Raw genomic sequence first — 18,561 nt, forward strand, 5'->3', positions numbered from 1 at the left:
TTTTAATATAAAGAGGCAGTAAGATAAAACATTCTGTGGTGTCTGTCAGCGAAGGGGAAGGCATGAAGCTGGTGAAGTGTTATGTAACATGTCCTATAAACAATTCTGTATTTATAGTACTTTATTAGTGTGTCTTCCTCCTTTTGCTGAGATTGCAAGCCTGAAGGTCTATTCCTTATATAGCAGGCAAGCACTGCTTTACCTCGGCTCTACTGTCAGCGTTTAGGCTGTCCCAGCATGTCTTGTTCTTGGCTGTGAGCTCAGAGAAGAGTTCAGTATACCGAAGAGTTAGCAGAGTCCCACATCTTTACTGAACTTTGTCACAAAAGCAGCTTTGTCTTTGGCGGTCAGATATTTTGGGAAGAGTTTAACTATTTATCTGAAAGTAAAAGGACATACTGACAGTATGTCCTTTACCTCTGTTTTTAATTGGGTTAATTTCTTCAGGTGTGTTGTTTCTAGATGTATGGTAAGAAGAAAGAAAACACAAGCCTGTGAGAAGCAGCTCAAATCTCCTTTTCCAGGCCAGGCTGTGAACAGCCCTGGTGTGTCTGGGCAGGACCTGGAAGAAGCTTCCTCTACCATGACTCTGCTCATGTGCTTGGGATATAGTGATACAGCAGGCACTTAGTCACACAACAGGTCTGTGGTAAGCCATTAACGCTCCCCTAACAAGACCCTCTTTCTACCTCCCAGGGGACCCTAAAAGCTGAGCTGGCAGGGGCTCCTGGCAGTACTGGCCGCAGCTGGGCAGCTCAGCACTCTCTGCTCTGCTGCATCAGGGCGGGATATGTGTCTTCATTGTTGACATGCCAGTTAGAAGTCCTTGTTTTAGCACGAAACCCACAGAGGTGGAATGTTTTAGCTTAAGAACTGGGCTGCAGCAGTGGTGGCTGAGGCAGAGGAACAATTCTTGATCTGTCCCCAGCCACTCACAGCTGGATTTGCAGAAACATCTTGGACAGATGCAGAAAAATCCTCTAGGATTCATCTGTCCAGATCCTTCATCGACTAACACCCATGTCCTACATGTAACTACTCTTTTTCATTTGAGATTTATTCTCTTGGTTTCTAGAGATAGTGGCACCCATGACCTTTTCTGGCCTTGTGCTGCACTCAGTCGCTGTGTGCTCTGCACTGCCTGTGGCCAGATCCAAATTGTGAGCATATGGTACTTCCCATTAATCCTTTCAATTAGTTTTTTACAAGCTTCTGGCTGACTGGTTGGATGATGCCATCTCACAGCCATGTGTCGGCTCTAGCATGGCTACTTTAGTCACTAGGAAATTCTGCATGCCAAACTGCCTAGTTTTAATCGTCCAATTTCTTTTAGAAAATTCAAACCAGAGGACACAAATACATAAAGCAAGAGTGTGAGGCAAGAGGGTTTTAATTTGTTTGCTTCTCCAATATGCCTGTAAGTAATTTGCTCTTAAACAGAGGCAACAGTCCACAGGAGTGTGCTCAGGCTTAAAATTTGGTTACTGGGAAGAGATGGAGGAAGGAGCTGGAGCTGGTTCCTACTGTTAAGCCCTTTAACTCCAGGCAGACTGGGCACGTTCTAGCGTCCCCCTCTGTTTCACATCTTTCAAATGGGACATTTATCTATTATTTTCTCTGTTCTTTTATTAGTTTTAAAGCATGCAGTTTAGTCTTTACAATTGGTGATTGTTTCAAGTTAAGAGCAGTGGACCAGAGGAACCGCCCTTCAGTAAAATGCAAGGTACAGTTAGCACAGGAATTAGCTCCACATCTGCAGGGAAGCTATTTAAATGTAGACCAACACATATTTTATTAGCTGTTAGGTCGCTTAAGGAGTCATCCACTCCAAATAATAGTAATTCTGGTTAAATTTAGACATATATCAAGTTAGCATGTTAAATAATTTGAGGAACAGATGTGTTTAGAAACCACTAAGTTATACTTAACCAGCTTGTGCCAGTAGTTGCAATGGCAACAGTTCCAACACTTCTGTTCGAGAAGCGCAAGGACTGCCCAGGTTACTTGTCTAAGAAAAGCACATGAGGCGAAGTGGGTCTTCCTGTGCTGGCCCAAGGGATTTTGATTGTATGGTAGTGGGTGGATGACCACAGGCATTTTGCCTGTCAGGCACAGTCTTTCCAGCATCCCTGATGGGTGTCCTGAACATCAGCACCATCCCCCACCAAGAGGCATGGCTTGAAGTTGGAGCATTGCCCTCTTGTCCCTGATTATAAAATAAAACAAAACCCTGGATAACTAGGAAGGAATTCCTCCTTTGTTTTGTAAGCATCTTGGGTCAAAGGCCCTGTAGAAATTTAAATTATGGCTATTGTTCAGTATTATTCTTGGTAGGAGATGTAGGCAAAATCCTTTCAAACAGGAAGTTCTTTTGTGGCTATCTTCTGAACAACTCTAATCGCATTACATTTTCTCCTTCTTCAAAGATCCCAGAAATATCTCTCTTCACGTTTAATATTTGAATGTGTTTATTGTGTTGATGGCGATTTACCTGCAAATTGTAATTATGGGAAATTCCTACAGCTTGTGACAAAGTGCACAGAACTGGTCACCACAACAGGTTTTTCCTCTGTTTCAAGTGGCCCCTGACTCATTCAGAGAAGTCAAGACCTTTCCTAGGGAAACAGAGCTCTTTGCCAGCGATCATTTTGTTACTGCAGCAAGTGAAAAAAGTCTTTTGAACATTTGGGAAGTGAAGATTAATTTCTAGGGCTGCTTCATCCACGCTTTCTTGGTGCCTTTTTGATTTTTAAACTGTCATATATTACTTACTTTTAACTGGCAGAACAATAACTCTGAGCTATTTTTTCTGAAACTAACTGTATGGTAGCTCTACAAACATGGAATTGTTGTATCAGAGTTTGAAAGAGTTGAAGTACATTACAGATTACAGCCCATGCCTGTTTGTTATGGACATACCTGGTTCCACCATGGAAGCCAGGGGTTTGTTTTTATTGTCTGAGATGCTGGCCAGGTTTCTGTTTTTTCATCCTCGCCAGGTTTCTGTGGACATCTATTCCTTCTCTTGTTCTCCCTTCACATGCATTTAGGGCAGGGGTCCTCAAACTTTTTAAACAGGGGCCCGGCACGCGGATGAAGTGGCAGGCAGTCATCTGCGGCTGCTTGGTTTCCCCCCCAACCCCCGGCGGGTGGGGGTGGGGGGGGTTTCTGTAAATACCAGGGGCCGGATTGAGGACCCTGGGGGGCTGTATCCAGCCCGCAGACTGTAGTTTGAGGACCCCTGACTTAGGGTCTCTACCAAATGAAATGTTGTTTTAGCTATGTGACTGTGAAAGTGTTGCAAAATGGTAGGTAACAGGCTCTCTGTACTATTGTGCAGGCAAAGTGGAGACTATTAAAGCAGTATTAAGCCATAATCCAGTTTTAATATGATTCTGGAAAAAATACTAGAAAAGCAACTCTGAGACTCACTACAAATATTTACCTACTGCACACAATAAATTTGCTCATAACAGGCTGGGATTCCGCTGCCCACTGCCCGCCATGGGCAGTTCACAAAACAGCACAGCCCGGTAGCTTAGCTGTCAGCAGAGACATTTTTGTGGAAGATAGAGTCCTAGCTAAGTGCAGCTGCATTTATTAAGTGTTAGAAAGACAAGATACTTAGTTCCTAGAAACACAAAAAGAGAAGTTCTGTCTGTGTGGAAAGCGTTGAGCCCTGTTGAAATCATGGGTGCTGGTGCTGTGGTCACGGTTCCTGCCAAGAGCTGGTAATTGTGTGGTTTCTGCCCTGCACCCCCACAAGGTGCAAGACAGCTGCTGCCATTCAAAGCATCAAGGAGCTGACTCTTAAAAATAACTGTTTCTCCCCAGTTCTAATTATCTTTCCTGTAAGCACCCTGCAGACTTTTCTAAGCTAAGGCAGCATCCTAGGACTGTCGAGAGCCTCAATGCTTCCCAGAGTGTCTTCAGGATGTCATGAGATGTCTCTAGCATATCACTTCTGCTCCCAGGCCAGCCATGCCCTTAGCAATGTGGTCATGGGAAGGTGGCTTTGCAGCTGGATTTTAAACTACTGGCAGCAGAAAGTTCTCATCCAGTTGGGATAGCGAGGCCACAGCCCTGTAAACCCCTGCAATAAGGACATGGTCCCATTCAGCCATACACAAAGATTATCAGTTAGTAAACATGTGCATTAACTGCCTGGACTTATCTCTTACTTATTTCCCTGTGCTTAATAGATCTAATAAAAAAATTCTACAGTCCACTTAAAATAAACACCACTGTAATGAGCTTCAAGTGCAACTCTGAAGGTTATACATTCGTTTCTGCTTCAGTTGTATTTATAAAGGCCTTTGTGTTGTAGTTTAGCCTATTTAATTTTCTTGCTTTTGTAAACACTCTTATTTACTTCTGTTTCTGGAAAACAAAAATAATGTATGAAACCATCAATTCATTTTTTTGTTTTAACGTGCCAAAGGTGACCTTTTAGGTTGTATTTTTAAGCATAGAATTTCTTCCATAAGGAAGGTGCTACCAAAAGATGTTGTAGGTGAAGGGATCTTTGTACCTACAAGTCATGTTGATCATGAGATCAGATGTTATTTAAGTTTAATTTAACACAAACCAGACCACCTATTGCATTGTAAATTCTCTCCAAAGAAACTGCTTAACTCCGATTTCAGTAAAGTCAAGAGGCTGTTTCTGAAAAATAGCATGTGTTAAAATGAAAAAAAAAATATCACAAATTTATTACTATCTTGATATATAATAGCTTTTTAAGAGTGAGTAATTTTCAAGGCAAGTTTCATTGCAGTAATATATCTGTGGGAATAATTTTTGCTTAAAGATTTAAGATTAAACTTCTTTTTTTTTATCAGTCATAATGAAAATACTACTAATAAGTAAGCATAACTTAAAGTTCATTTTTATGGAATTAGCATGGGCCTCCTGTTATCTCGGAAAGCGCACAGGTTCAGCTGAAATTAAGTTTTGGGCTAAAGGGTATGTTTCTATTTTAGCTGTCCTTTAATAGCTCACTATTAAATTAGTGTTATATAAACCAAGCTTTATCATAGTTCTGGTTTTTTATGCATTTTTTTGTCAGTATAATAAAGATCTGGCATTTGAGGACAGAAAGTAATGAAATAGAAGCTGTCAGAGTATGTGGCCAAATCTTCTTTTTCAGCTTAAAGTTCATTTGTGAAAGGAAGAGCAGCTCTAGAGGGCTGATGGAATTTCTGATTCAGTGGCCCTGTCAGGAGAATGAGATATGAAATCTCTATGAAGTGCTCAGATACCGCCACTGTAAAAGCAATACAAAAGTATGAGAAGCCCAACCACCACCAGACCCCTCCGAATGAGAATTATTTTGTAATTCTACCAGATCAGACTTGGAGAAGAGGGGAAAGCTTGAACCTAGCTTGAACACAAGGGTCTGAAGAGGAAACACCTCAGAGAGGTGCCAGAGCCCTGGAGGAAGGAGGCCATGGAAGAGACAGAGGCCATGACCACCTTCCTGCTCAGCTGTTGAGACCAAGAATGAAGCAGCAAGTGCTTTGTTAGACGCTTGGGGATGGATACATACAAAGAAGTTTTAAACTATGCACAACCAAATGTTTCGGTCACCTGTCTTGCATAAGATGTAAAACATTTGGGAATGATCTTCCTCACTTTGGTCAGAGAACAGTACACTTACTCCTGCTTTATTAATAGCCTCCTATTAAGTAACACAGTCATCTCTTTAAATGTCCTTGTGACTTAATGTGTGGATTATCTTACTTTGCTAAAAGGTGTTCCCTCATATTTCTTTTAGATACAGAAATGTGCTGGCTCACAATAGACCGATACTCTCATGATTGTATGTATAAGCCTTCCACTACAGATAGCATGTTTAATTTCTGCCAGACACCTGCAGAAAAATTGCAGACATAAAATGGATGGCCACCAAAGCGACACTCCCTTGGTTTCTTACCTTACACCCTATCTTCTCCAGCATGTGAATTGGCATTGGCATGTGCTCTGCATTTCAGAAACCCAGTAATTACAATTTAATGCCTTTAAACTGTTGTATTTGCACCAGTGGTAATTATTATTCTTAAGGTATTCTGGGCATGTGTCTTCCAAAGGGTATGTTAAAGCAAGGAAAGAGATTTAGGAGATGAATGAGATAAAATACAGAAACAAAATAAGCATCTAAACCTTATAAAAATGCGTTAAGCTCGGGGGAAGGGTAACTTAAGCCCTAGTTTTTAAAATAATTTGGAAGCAATGGAAGGGAATCTTTCACACCTTAGGAGCAACAGCCATAGAATCTATCAAGCAAACAACAAAAAAGATACTTCTATTCAACATCAAGTTGCAAAAAGAAGAGGAATAATGTTTCCTGTTGTATGTACATTTGTGAAAGACTCTTAATGACCACTTTGGAAGTAACAGGAAAAAAAGTTTCTTGCTGGCAGGTAGTGCAGTTTCCCAAGGGACTGCATGATATGATAAGTGGTTATTAATGACACTGCTGTGCTAAGAATCTGATATATTTGGAGAAGACTGGTAAAGATGTGTGGCTCTTGGTCGTGCTGCTTTTGTGTAAGACTTCTGTTGATAAAAGAGGGCTGCAAGAAAGGGCTGATGAATTACGTTTGATCTGAAGGAGCTGATAAGAAAAGCACGAGTTGGGGAGCCACATCTTGTGCATTTGGATTGAATTTTGCAGAATTTCTCGGTGTCTACACTTGCAAGGAAGGGATACTCTGCTTAAACCAGCAAAGAGTGACCGTGGTGATTGCTCCTGTGTGAGCTGGTGGCCCAGGGCTGCTGACTCCTGCTGCTAGGAGCTGTGTGCCCTCCCTAGCTGCCCACCTGGTCACTGCTCAGAAGATGTAGTTGCTCTGAGTCATGCTGGCTCAGCCCGATGGTCTGTGTGGCCTAGTGTCTTGTCTCCACTTCTGTGCGCCCGTACGTGCATGCTTACATGCCAGGCATTGCACCAAACCTCCACAACACAGGCAGACCTTCCTTTTGCTATTCCCTAAACCAGGGCTGGATGTGGTCTGTTCTCCTGGAGGGCTCTGCAGAGCTCAGATATGCATCCTGTGCTCAGTCAGAAGGGTGTTTTGATGTCAGGCAGACACAGTATGTTGCCTGCTGCTGCACTCCCTGTGCCTGCAGGCATCTCTCCAGTGCTGTCCCCCAGCTCTTCCCAGCTGCTGCCCTCCCCCAGCTCTTCCCAGCTGCTGCCCTCCCACTGCTCACTGCTTGTGCCAGTAGCCCAGAGGGCACACAGTGCCACAACTCACTCTGGCTACGATGGCAACTCATGCCTCTGCTGGAAGCTGTGTCGCAGTCAGGTGTTGTACCTTTTCAGAATGAAGTTTAAATTCCTGTTCATTGCAACAGAACGTAAAAGAAAATGGCTTTGTACTGCCAGCCTGCAGGCTTGCTGGCACGGTGCAGTGGAAGGGCAGTATTGCTGATAGTGGTGTGAATCCCGGTTATAAAGGCAAGATACCTGACTGGTGGTTATAGAGGAGCTGTGATGGCTGTGAAAAAACTATGCATAAGGGGAAAACACAATAGACTGCAAACAGGTTATAGTTAAAAGCAGAGTGAAACTGAGATACAAGTTAATAACAAGTGTGGCTGAAGCATCACTCTCTTTGTTGCATAGTCGTTGTAGCCCATATGGGCTTTTATCAGGAACAGTCAGTGATCACACATACCATATGTGCAGCAGCATCTAAGCTTAGCGAACTGGAAGTTTGAACTACAAATTTCCTTACAGTTAGTGGTGTTAGTATGAGCTAAAGTGATATTAATTTTAATTAGAGCTGAATGAAATAATAAAAAAAAAATTTCAATTTGTTTCACTGAAACCCCTAGATTTCTCCTTTGGCTCCATCTGGAAAGCCTTATATTAACTTTCCAGTGAATTCCTTTTTGTAGAAAGAGAAAGGACTGGAAATGCTCATGTGTACTGGCAGAAGCATTCATAGTCTGCAGGTAGATGTGATTATTCTGAAAGCAGCTGGTAGATTTGGTCATTTGTAAACTGGAGAAGACAATCAGCAACAAAAAACATGCACAACACAAACTCAGGAAAGCAAACTGTTAGAGTGACATGAAGAATTCATGAGCTGTTCGTAATTTGAAGTATTTTTATTTAAACCGTCCGGTGCATGATCCGTAATCGTAATAAAACACCACTGGCTCCAGGTGTCTGTTCAGATCATTACAAACAGATAACAGAGTTGCATTCCATAGTGCCTTCCAGGTTTTGGAGTATCTATGAAGAAGTGAGCTCTTCAAATCAAATCCTTTTCTGATCAAAATGAAATAGAGGGGCTACAGTATATGCCTGGGCTTTACAGGTATGTGCTGCAATGTAGTCTGTGGTCCTTCGGCCTCACTAGAATGTGGCAAGAATGTTTTGTGGCTCTTTTCTCACAAGCACTTTTTTCATGTAGAAATCAAGGTAGAAAGGGAAGAAGGAGAGGAGAGCAGTGTTTGGCCCGGCAGGAGTCGGGCACAGCTACGGTATGTCCATGGAGCTGGGGAGCTGCTCTAGGCAGCCCTGGCACGGGCACCTCTTCACTGACCCACGTTCTTATCGACACAAGAAGTAAGATCACGTCAGAGTAGTGCATTTGCTAATCCATTCCACTTCATCTTGTTATCTCTGTGCTGAATCCTGTAGATAATGTGTTTTTCATTTGAGCTTATCTTCTAGAAAGGTAGCTAGTCTGGATTTGAAGAGAATGAGGGGTGAAGAAGCCATCATTCCCCATTCTTTCTACATATTGGATTTTGGAGTGTTTCTGAATGGAGATTTTAAGATTTTGGAAAGGGGTGAATTTGAAGGTATTTATTTCCATTTTCTGTTGCCTAAGAGGTTGAGAAAAACGATTTTTCTTTGAGAGGAAGATATTGAAACCTAAGTTGAAGCACTTAATTTAAACAGTATGAAAATACACAAAGCCTTTCTACATTGGCTATATAGGGAATCTGGCTGCTGCCTTTAGGAATACTGAAAACACCTACAATGAAAGCACTACTATATGCATAAAGTAGGTCAGATTCTTCCCCCCTCCTGCAAATTTAAGAGCCTTCTCTTCCTTGATAAAATCTACCTGGCTAATTAGCTTTGCCTTTTCACACAGCACGAACTCTTATGTTAGGGAGTGACAAAACTGTTTTAAAAAAATGTGTGTGTCTGTGTGCTTTTCAGATACAACTGCACTGTGTCAGATGACGATGAGGAAGATACTGTTTTGAGAATGTTCATTTAAGGCACATCTGCACCCAAACAGTTTCTTTTACTATTAAGATTGTGTACTGATGGGAAGGAGCTTATTCTTACTATTAAAAAATGATGGTTCTTTTTCTTTGTCTATATAACATATCAAAAAATAATTTAGGTATAATTAGTATGTGCGGAGAAAACTGAAACTAGCCAGACATGTTTGTTACCCTGCTGCCAGGTTAAGAAATGCGACCCAGTATTTCTTTGTTAGCTTTTCCTCCGTATAGTCTCTTGAGTCATAAACGTTCTCTTAAATGTGAAAACAGTGTCTGATACAGAAGGGCCTTGATCCTGCCAGGATGTGTGGAAAACTATCAGGGAAAGAAATAAGTCTCGCTGAGCACAGCACAGAGAAGCAGCACAGTTGCTTTGAATTTGTGTAGTTTATTCCTGTTGAGGCATGCCCCTCATCTTACATCCCCGCACTGCTAAACTGAGCAATATGAAAGCTGCTGTCTTTCAAGATGAGTGCGTACCCCTGCAATCTCATTCTATCAGTTGATCGATCAATATTACCATTGGAACGATGATGCTCCAAGATGCTGGAACCAAGCAACTGTGTGTCGCTTGCTGTGAGAGCTCTCCACAGCTGTGGTCCAGATAGCAATACCTGGAGCTAACTAGCTCTTCAATCCCCTTCTCGTCAATTCCATCTGTTCCCAGGCTCTTGGCAAATTTTCTCATCCTTCTAGCTTTCAGACAGCAGTATAATAGGTCGTTGCAAGAATGGATTCATTTATCTAAGGCTGTTTAAAGATCTGAGAAGGATGTACTTCAAAGGCAGGAAAATGGGATGCAGTGCAGGTGAACAGGGGAGAAGGACACGCACCCAGATTAAATTAGCCCTTCTTCTATATGCAAGAAAGGAACCAGTTTCCGTCTGCCTTTTCAAATGTTTTGCTGTAATAGCAAGGGGGAGCATAAAATGAGATAGAACTCAGTTAAAATGGAAAGTTTAGAGCTGAGCTAGTAAAAAGGCCAGATCCACTGGGGAGGGGAGGAGTGGCTGGAATGTTTAACTCCTTGGCGTGGCAAAACTAGCTTATAGAGATGTGGGCTACCAATGCTGAGACTGCATCCTTCTGTGGCAGGTATCTAACCTACCATATGCTTTGAATGCAATGAAAAATGTTTCAGTTTTAAATGCAAGCATTTTTTTAAAAAACATGGAAGTCAGCCAAGAATCTGTCTGCTGCAACAACAAAATAAAAATGCAGTATGTTAGGAAGGAGGAACAATCATTGGGACTTTCTCTGCTGTAGGAAGACAAAGTAGACAGAAAGCCTCGAACAGACCTGCCTCAATTTTATTTAAAGGTGTTACAGATCTTGCTATGAGATTGCGATGACAGGATGGCACAGTTTGTGTAACAGCATTTCAGCAGGGCTTGAGACATGACATAAAAAACAACCAAACCTGAGGCGTGCATACAAATGCTGATGTTCTTTTAATATAAATCAGCCTATCAGGGAAAAGTCAGGTAGCAGTATAATTAAAAGATTATTTAACATTTTTTTTGAAACAGCACATAGGCCTACAACTGTATTTCTTATCTCCGCCCAAATATAAGTATTGAAAATACTGAGGAGAATGCAGGATCATTTGGCTCCTCTGCGACAGCACTGATTTTGTTCAGTTTGATTTTCCTTTTTGTTATAGACTTGTACATTGTTGGAGAATAGGGTTTGGGGTATTGCATTGATAGATTTCTTATTTCTGGTTCATCCCCAGGGCTTTGATCTATTCATTTTCAGCAGCGTTTTGAATTGGCTGATCTGTATTAGGATCAGTGTGTGAAAGGCATAGGAAAAAAATGGACCGGGTGTTGTGAAAGAAACATCTGCACTCTTTGTCAGAAAAAATGGAGCGATGGCTATTATGAGAAATGGAAGAATATTTGGGAGTCTCACTGCCTACAGAGAGAGAAAAGAATACCGCAAAAGTTAACCTCTTCAGGAATTGAACTGGATAAATTTAATGATGCAGCCCAAACATATAAAGAAAAGGTAGATATAAAGACAGTCAAGAGTGCTACAAAACTTAAGTTATGAATGCTGTAGGTTGTGTAAGACACTTAAACGTTGCATGTGAGGTGGTATTTTCAAATTATGTTTTGCATTCATCTGACAGATGCCCACTTGAAAGGTATTTTGCCAAGAGTACCAAAGGAGGAACTATCAGTGTTTGAGAATCCAATTATTTAATGCTGTATTTTCAGGCCCAGCTTAATATTGTAAGTAAGTGACCAGTCTTCTTCAGGAAAAGTATCTTCAACAGTAAATGGCATGTGACCTTGCATCTTCATAATACATAAATGGCTGGCAGATGTGCCTCGCTGATGCTCTTCTGAGACTCAGGAATCTATGATAGGGTCAAGAAGTTCCTCTCCTAATTTTTTATTCACCTGACTTTTCTCAGAAGCCAGTGGCTAAGAGGTCTGTGCCTTAACTACAAGTTTACTTGCTGGAAAAACCTACTGTTTGTTGCGAACGTGCCTCCTGCTACCCTCATCTGAGGTTTCTACCTCTTGTGCTGGGAGAAAGAGGGAGCAACTGTCCCACCATTTATGATTTTACAGACTATTTTATCTTCCCTTGGGCACCCTTCTTCCAGCCTGAGGGTTCAGTCTATTTCACTGTTCCACAGATGGAAATTATTTTGTATCTTTGATCTTCTTTCTTTGAACCTTTTCCAAGTATTTCATGGGGGCAGGTGGGTGAAGGTATGGGATGGACAGAAGGAAGAAAATGTGAGCAAAGCGGTAGCATTCAAAATGAGGGTGTAAGGGGCTGCAGTATATAATGATGGTCTCTGTTCTTTATCCCTTCTCTAATAGTTTTCAGTTAGTATTCCGTTTGCTGTCCCAAGTGTTGAGCTGGTATTTTTGTTTATCTATTGTAATTCCAAAATCCTACTCCTAAGCTTATTAGATAGCCTAGAGCCCATCATTTCATATATAAATTTGTGAATCATTGCTGCATTTTCATTTACTGATTTTTATCTGCCATCTTATTGCCCTCAGCACTCAGCCTTTTAAAGTCTTCTGCTGTGCCATGAGGAGAACCCTGCAAGTATCTCCTCCCTCCCCTTGCTCCTGTCGTGCGTAGGCAGCTCAGAGTAGCTGGGACACAGCCCCTCTCCTGGGATAAAGCTATGGGAGACCACTTATATCCTTCAGGCTGTGCATTTCCTTGCCTGATATTTCCTGGTTAAATATGAATGCTCTGTATCTTTATCTTGATCTAGGCAGTTGCCACAAATAATTGTAGGCAAAATAAAATATTCCAACCAAAACTTTCCCTGCACAAATTAACAGGAAAAAAAGTGAGTGGATCTTTATAGCCCTGTTGCCATGCACTGTTACAGCTCTCAGAACCACAGCTTCATTTAGAGCTCAACAGTGCAATCTACAAACCAGTAAAACTATTCTGCTTTGATTTTACATAAGTTACTGCAAATCAGTTCTCACTGACGAAGTTTTAATCCTCTTTTGATTGCTATTTCTGCTTGAAACAACAGCTCCATCCCCTAGTCTCCGAAACAGAACTTGTCAAAGGATTTTACGTAGTTGTGACAGTAACCAGAGCCATAAAGGAATAATTTTATTTTTTTTAAAAGGTAAAACTCATCGTCTACCGCATACTGCCATTGTATCAGGATCATTGACATTTAGGACAGAAAGCATCTGGGTGTACAAAGCATTTCCAATTGTCTAAATTGAAATGATAAAATTCCTAATAAGGTTATTCCATTCCATCTCTTTTTATGGCTCTGCAGTCTGTAGTATTTTTATGAATAGTTCATGCTGTGGTGTACTTATTAATATGCTTCTGCAACCTAAATGGCATAATTAGTTGCATTTTTATCTCGAAGGTTCAATTAAAAAATAATCTAGCAGGAGGTAGGATTCCCAATTACTGAGTGTGGGAAAGACACCTACTCTGTTCTTGCTGTCTTTCATCTCAGACATAATTCGATCGGCCTTTTTCCCAAATAAAATGTATCTTTTCATCCCTGTGGAGGAAGGAGAGAGGTCATAGGGACCTGTGGAGACCATATATAACGACATCTATTTTTAGCTTCACTTTTCTTTAAAAATGCAATTAAATTTGTAGTACACTCAAATTGCAGACACTCTGTACACTGTCTTGTAGACAAGACAGAAAAAAAATATTTTAATTGCTTTTTATTGTAATAGAAAAACATTATTTTTTCTATTTCAGGTTCAGTAATCAAGCCTTTACAAGTATATTAGCAGTAAAACAAAATTAATTTACATTTTATTTCTTACAAGTGTTTCTTTTGGAAACTTGTTATTATAGATACCACCACTCTTTTAGAAAATGTCAGAACATTTTGACAGATGTAAATCTGCAATTTAATATTCATAACTTAAAACTCCAGGTATAATTTCCAGAGACAGTAATCGTGAATAGTATCAGGGGGTTATTATTAGTCTGCTTTTCTTCTAGTGAACTATTCTCAATAGCTATTGTAAATCCGAGTTTTCAGAGTTAGAATATTTTCCATCAATGCTTGTAAATGAATTGCGCTAAAGAAAGAAAAGAAATAGCAGTAGTAGCATTTACTGAAAAAACCTTGGCCAGTCTGTCTGCTGGGGCAGAGCTAGAGGACTTCGTCTTGTGTACATGGGAAACTCCCCACATTAAAAAGTATTTTATAGCTGCCTAGTCTTTGCTTCTCACACAGGAGGCAGCTTGAAGAAGACAATGATGGCATAAATGAAATAGCACATTGAGCAATAATTTCACGTTCATTCCTATAAAGTAGGACTGTGTACCTCTTGAGAGATGCAGTGTTCCTGCCTCCCACAGATAGTCAGTTTTGGCCCAGCACGGCAAGTGCCCCCAAGAGGGAGGTGTTCAGAGTTGTCTGTGGGGCCATGGAAACCAGGGGGATTTCTCACAGAAATAGGTGCTTGCAAGATGGGGTGGTTACTTATACCACAACAGGGGGGGCAAGCAGCATGATCTCATTGCAATGGGTGTGTTATTAATTATCACCCTGTCATAGTCAATGGACATACATACTTGAACCTGTTTGTAATATCTCTATTGCACGATATTTTGAAAGTAGTGTTTTAAATGACACTGGGTTCTGGCTGATCCTATTTCTTTGAATTCAGTGAAAATGGAAGAATAATCCTAAGTTATTATGACAGGTTTTGGTGTTTTGTTTTGGTTTTTTTACTAATTATAAATATACAACCCCTTTTTGGATCAAATTTGTGCTTATGTATTAGGAAGCCATATCTAGGATCAAATCCTGAAAAGCCTTGTGATTTGTACCTTGGTTATGCCAAGCAAGCTGCTGTCACCATGGATGCAGATGTAATAAACCCCATTACGTGTGGGCTGTACCCAGGAGGTGTATACCCTGTGGCTGGGACGGACTCAGTCACTAGTATTGTTTTATACAGGTACCTGGAGCTCACTATGGTGATGCAGTTAGTTGTAGTTTTTCGACCAATTGTAAGGTCACAAAGTAGAGTTTTGAGGGGTTACTTGTAAAGTCTGAATAAAGCAAATCCCTTGCGTGAAAAGAGAAAGGCAGAAATCTGAAAACTTAAACATTTATTGTTAAATGAATTGGGTTTCCCCACTCATTTTTTCCAGGAAGACACAAAGCCAGAAACTTAACTTTTTTAGCCTTTCCAATTTGACATATTAGTTGGCCACTAGCTGCGGGTGCACACCTATGTTAGTCTCACCCATGCCTCTACATTATACTGAGATTACTCCTTTTGAGGCATGAAATGGATTTGCAGGATTTCTAACAAAAATTCCAATGTTCAGGAACCTTATTTTTAAAGGGATAAAAATACGCATCTATCCACAGCTTTTCACAAAAATATTTTTATTAAATATTAGTCCATCTCCATATGATTGTTATTTTCATGAAAGAAAGTCTTGGACCACCCAGTTTTTTTCTCTGTTAAACGTTGCTTTAAGTGTATGTATAGAGTAGTTCCTGGGCCTCTTTCCAAATCATATAAACCTTTTCCTTAAAAGATCTGAAAATGGGCATAATTTAAAATCACAAGGTATTTTCCCCATTAAAATGTTCCCAAGATTAGATCACAGTTTGGCAAAATAAACAGAATTTAATTCTTTAGCCCTTTTTATAGGGAATTCATTACAGATGGATTTCAGCTTGGGGCACGGTTCACTGGCAAGAGTGACCGACCTCAAGCATGGCTCTTTTGCTGTTTTGAGACTGCACACAGTGTCAATAGAGATTTTGTGGGATTTGAAATGAATGTAATGGGGTTTTATACTCTTAAAGTGAGATCATAAAATAAGGCAAGAAGTTTCGTGGACAGGATGCTAACATCCTACCTCACCTCCTGACTTAGCTTTTGGAATCGTTGCCCCTATGTTAGTATCCACCTTTTGCTTCCTTACCCAGCTGTCCTCTCTAAAATGCAGGCACTGATTCTGCAGTCAGGTCAGCATCATCCCTCCTCTTTGTGCTGTAGATTGCATCACAGAAGCCCTAAATATTTGCACACAAAAGCGAACCAGTTCTTGACGTGCTCTTCTCTTAACTAGATGTACATTTTTATTATGCTTACATTTGTTTACATAAATTCACATATATGGATTTTATGTATTTTTATATAAATTCATGTGCTCAACTAGAAACATGTTTTTGTTACTTTTTCAAGATGCATAAGTGGCACTTTCAAGCTGCAGATCAAATACCAGCCTGAATACTGTGACAGCTTCTCAGGCATGCTGTCTTGCTTTATATTTATAGAGGTATATGGCTTACAGTTATGGAACTATGGCAGTGCACTATATCATATTACTATTAACTATCCGCTCATTATAGAAATATTAAGAAAGGCTGTAATATAAGAACTGTAACTAGCAGTATCTAAACAAAAGCATAGTAAGTATAAAGAAAGGCTTGGAAATTTCTATTACAGTAGGCATGTCATAACAAATTCTTTTGGGGATATACACTGTTTTCTAGGATTAAAAACTTCAGAAATTTAGAGTCCATGATTGCCACGGATGCACAAGTGTAGAAACAGCCTGGCAATGTAGATGACTAGAACTTTGCATACAACTTATTCATTCCACAACCATGTACAGTTCACCTTCAAAACCAATGGTCTGTGTGCCAAATAGCAAATGTCTCAGTTGATGGGAAGAGAAGGACATTCAGATACTTCCAGAAATCTAGGCCTCTGGCATAATGAAAGCGAAGATTTAAGCTGTGGCTAAAGTCCACACTGTTTATTCCTACTGCAGTTAGAAAATAGCCTTAAATGTTTAATCCAAACAAGAGCTGCAGTCACTTTTTCAGAGGGCTACACCCATCCAACAATGAAACAAAGCAACAGCATCTCCTTTTGTGAGATTCACACCCATCAGCATGAGTTTGCTATTTTCTAATGACTTTGCATTTGTATCTGTATCTGTGAATAAGGTAATAGAAATAAACATGAAAATACATGATACAAAATATCTGTCTAAAGTATCACTATAAAATGAAAGCTAGCAAGACATAAGGCTAGAGAATGTGAGCTGTGTAAGGCCTGCGGGGGGAAAAAAGGGAGCAGGTCTGTCTTTGTTGCTTTCATTTACTCTATAATGTTCTTGGGAAGTCCCAAGCATAATGAAGGGACCTGCTTCTGGCCGCTCTGCCTATTGTAGATGCGCTGTGAAGAGTTTCAAGTCAAGGTAGGCAGAAACCATGGGCAGTGATTTGTGAGTGTGCTGCAGCACTCCAATGTGGATTGGTGTGATGACAGCAGGGTCACTTTGTCATTTGTAAAATATTCCCAATTTTATTTATAAACGCAAGCACCTCAGACAAAGCAGGACCTAGCTTTCTGATACTTCTTTTAAAAAAATTCTTTCGTTCCAGGGTGAAGAAAAAAACCTGCCCATTCCGGAAAGATATCTGCAGTGTTTGGATTTTGATCTCTCTATTCAACCTTTCAAACACCATCTCCTTAACACAGCACAAAAAACCTGCTCCAGGTAGTATCAAAAGGTAGCATCCTTTGCTAAAATTATATTCTGATTTTTATATATATATATATATATATAAATGAAAGTGCAAAAAGCTTCCATGCAGTACAGGAAAACAAAAAAAGGCTATATTCTAACCTGCTGATGAAAAGATAGGTTTCCTGGCTTGCTTTATGGATGACTTATTTATGGTACAACATATTCAATTTTGGTCCTTAAAGGTGACCTCTGCCTTCCCCTCGCAGCCTCCCCAAACCAACAGGCATTTTTAATTATATAAAACCTTGTTTTCAAACATAATTTCCTTGGGTGTGTTCTGAGATGCGTTGGCAAAGCACAGAGAAAATGCACTCATGATGGAGCTTCATCAAAAATACTGATGGGAAGCCAATAGCTGGTTTGTGGTCATTGAGCAGTAATAATTGAAAGCGGCATAACTAGATATCCAGAATTTTTTTAAACAGATTTTACCTATCATGCTGAATGGCCTATAAACTAGGAGAAATCATTTAATCCATCACTGATGGATGGTGATTGGCGTAAGCACGCAGTCATTGGATTTGTCTATAACAGTTTGTGGAAATCACAGAAAATGTAGGGCCTTGTCAAGAAAAAAGGAGAGCATGTGAGTTCAGAGTGCTGAAGTTCAGTTTACAACAGCTTACTGTCTACGCAAGTGAGAATATTTTTTTTTGAGTAACGCTGCAAACAAGGGCATTTGAGTAGTCATTCATTAATACAATATAACTATTAGTTAAAGTTTAACAAGCCAGCTTACATATGCTGTTATGCTGTATGACATTTCTTAGCAACAGCACTTGAAATATTTACTTATTTTCCTTACCATAAATAATGAAATACCCAAGATCCCGTTTGCCTTTTCCTTCTGTTAAACAATGCATGTTCATGTCTAGATTTAAATGGGCCACATTTTCTGTCCTGAGCTACCAGAGACTTCAGCTATTTTTATACGGAGCAGCTTACCCTAATTTCAGAGTTAAATTTATATAGAATGGATTTATTTCTAGTTTCTTCAGTGAAAGTTTCATGCACTTTATTTCATAAGCTTATTTCTTTCTGTCTCATAATCCAAAAGGTTGCATCAGAGAACAGTTGGTAGGAAGCTCAGTTTGCTCCCCAAGGGGTGTGTTATTTGCAGAGCATATGTCTGAGCAGGTACTGGAATGCGGGGTCACGCTTCTAAATACAGATATTCAAGTATTAGGTGTCAAAATAGAAGTGGCCTAATTTACAGCATCATAAAGGTTTGCAGTCGTTGAGGTGAGCAGTTAA

The sequence above is a fragment of the Falco biarmicus genome, chromosome 1, assembly GCF_023638135.1.
Source record: "Falco biarmicus isolate bFalBia1 chromosome 1, bFalBia1.pri, whole genome shotgun sequence".
Classification (NCBI taxonomy): Eukaryota; Metazoa; Chordata; class Aves; order Falconiformes; family Falconidae; genus Falco; species Falco biarmicus.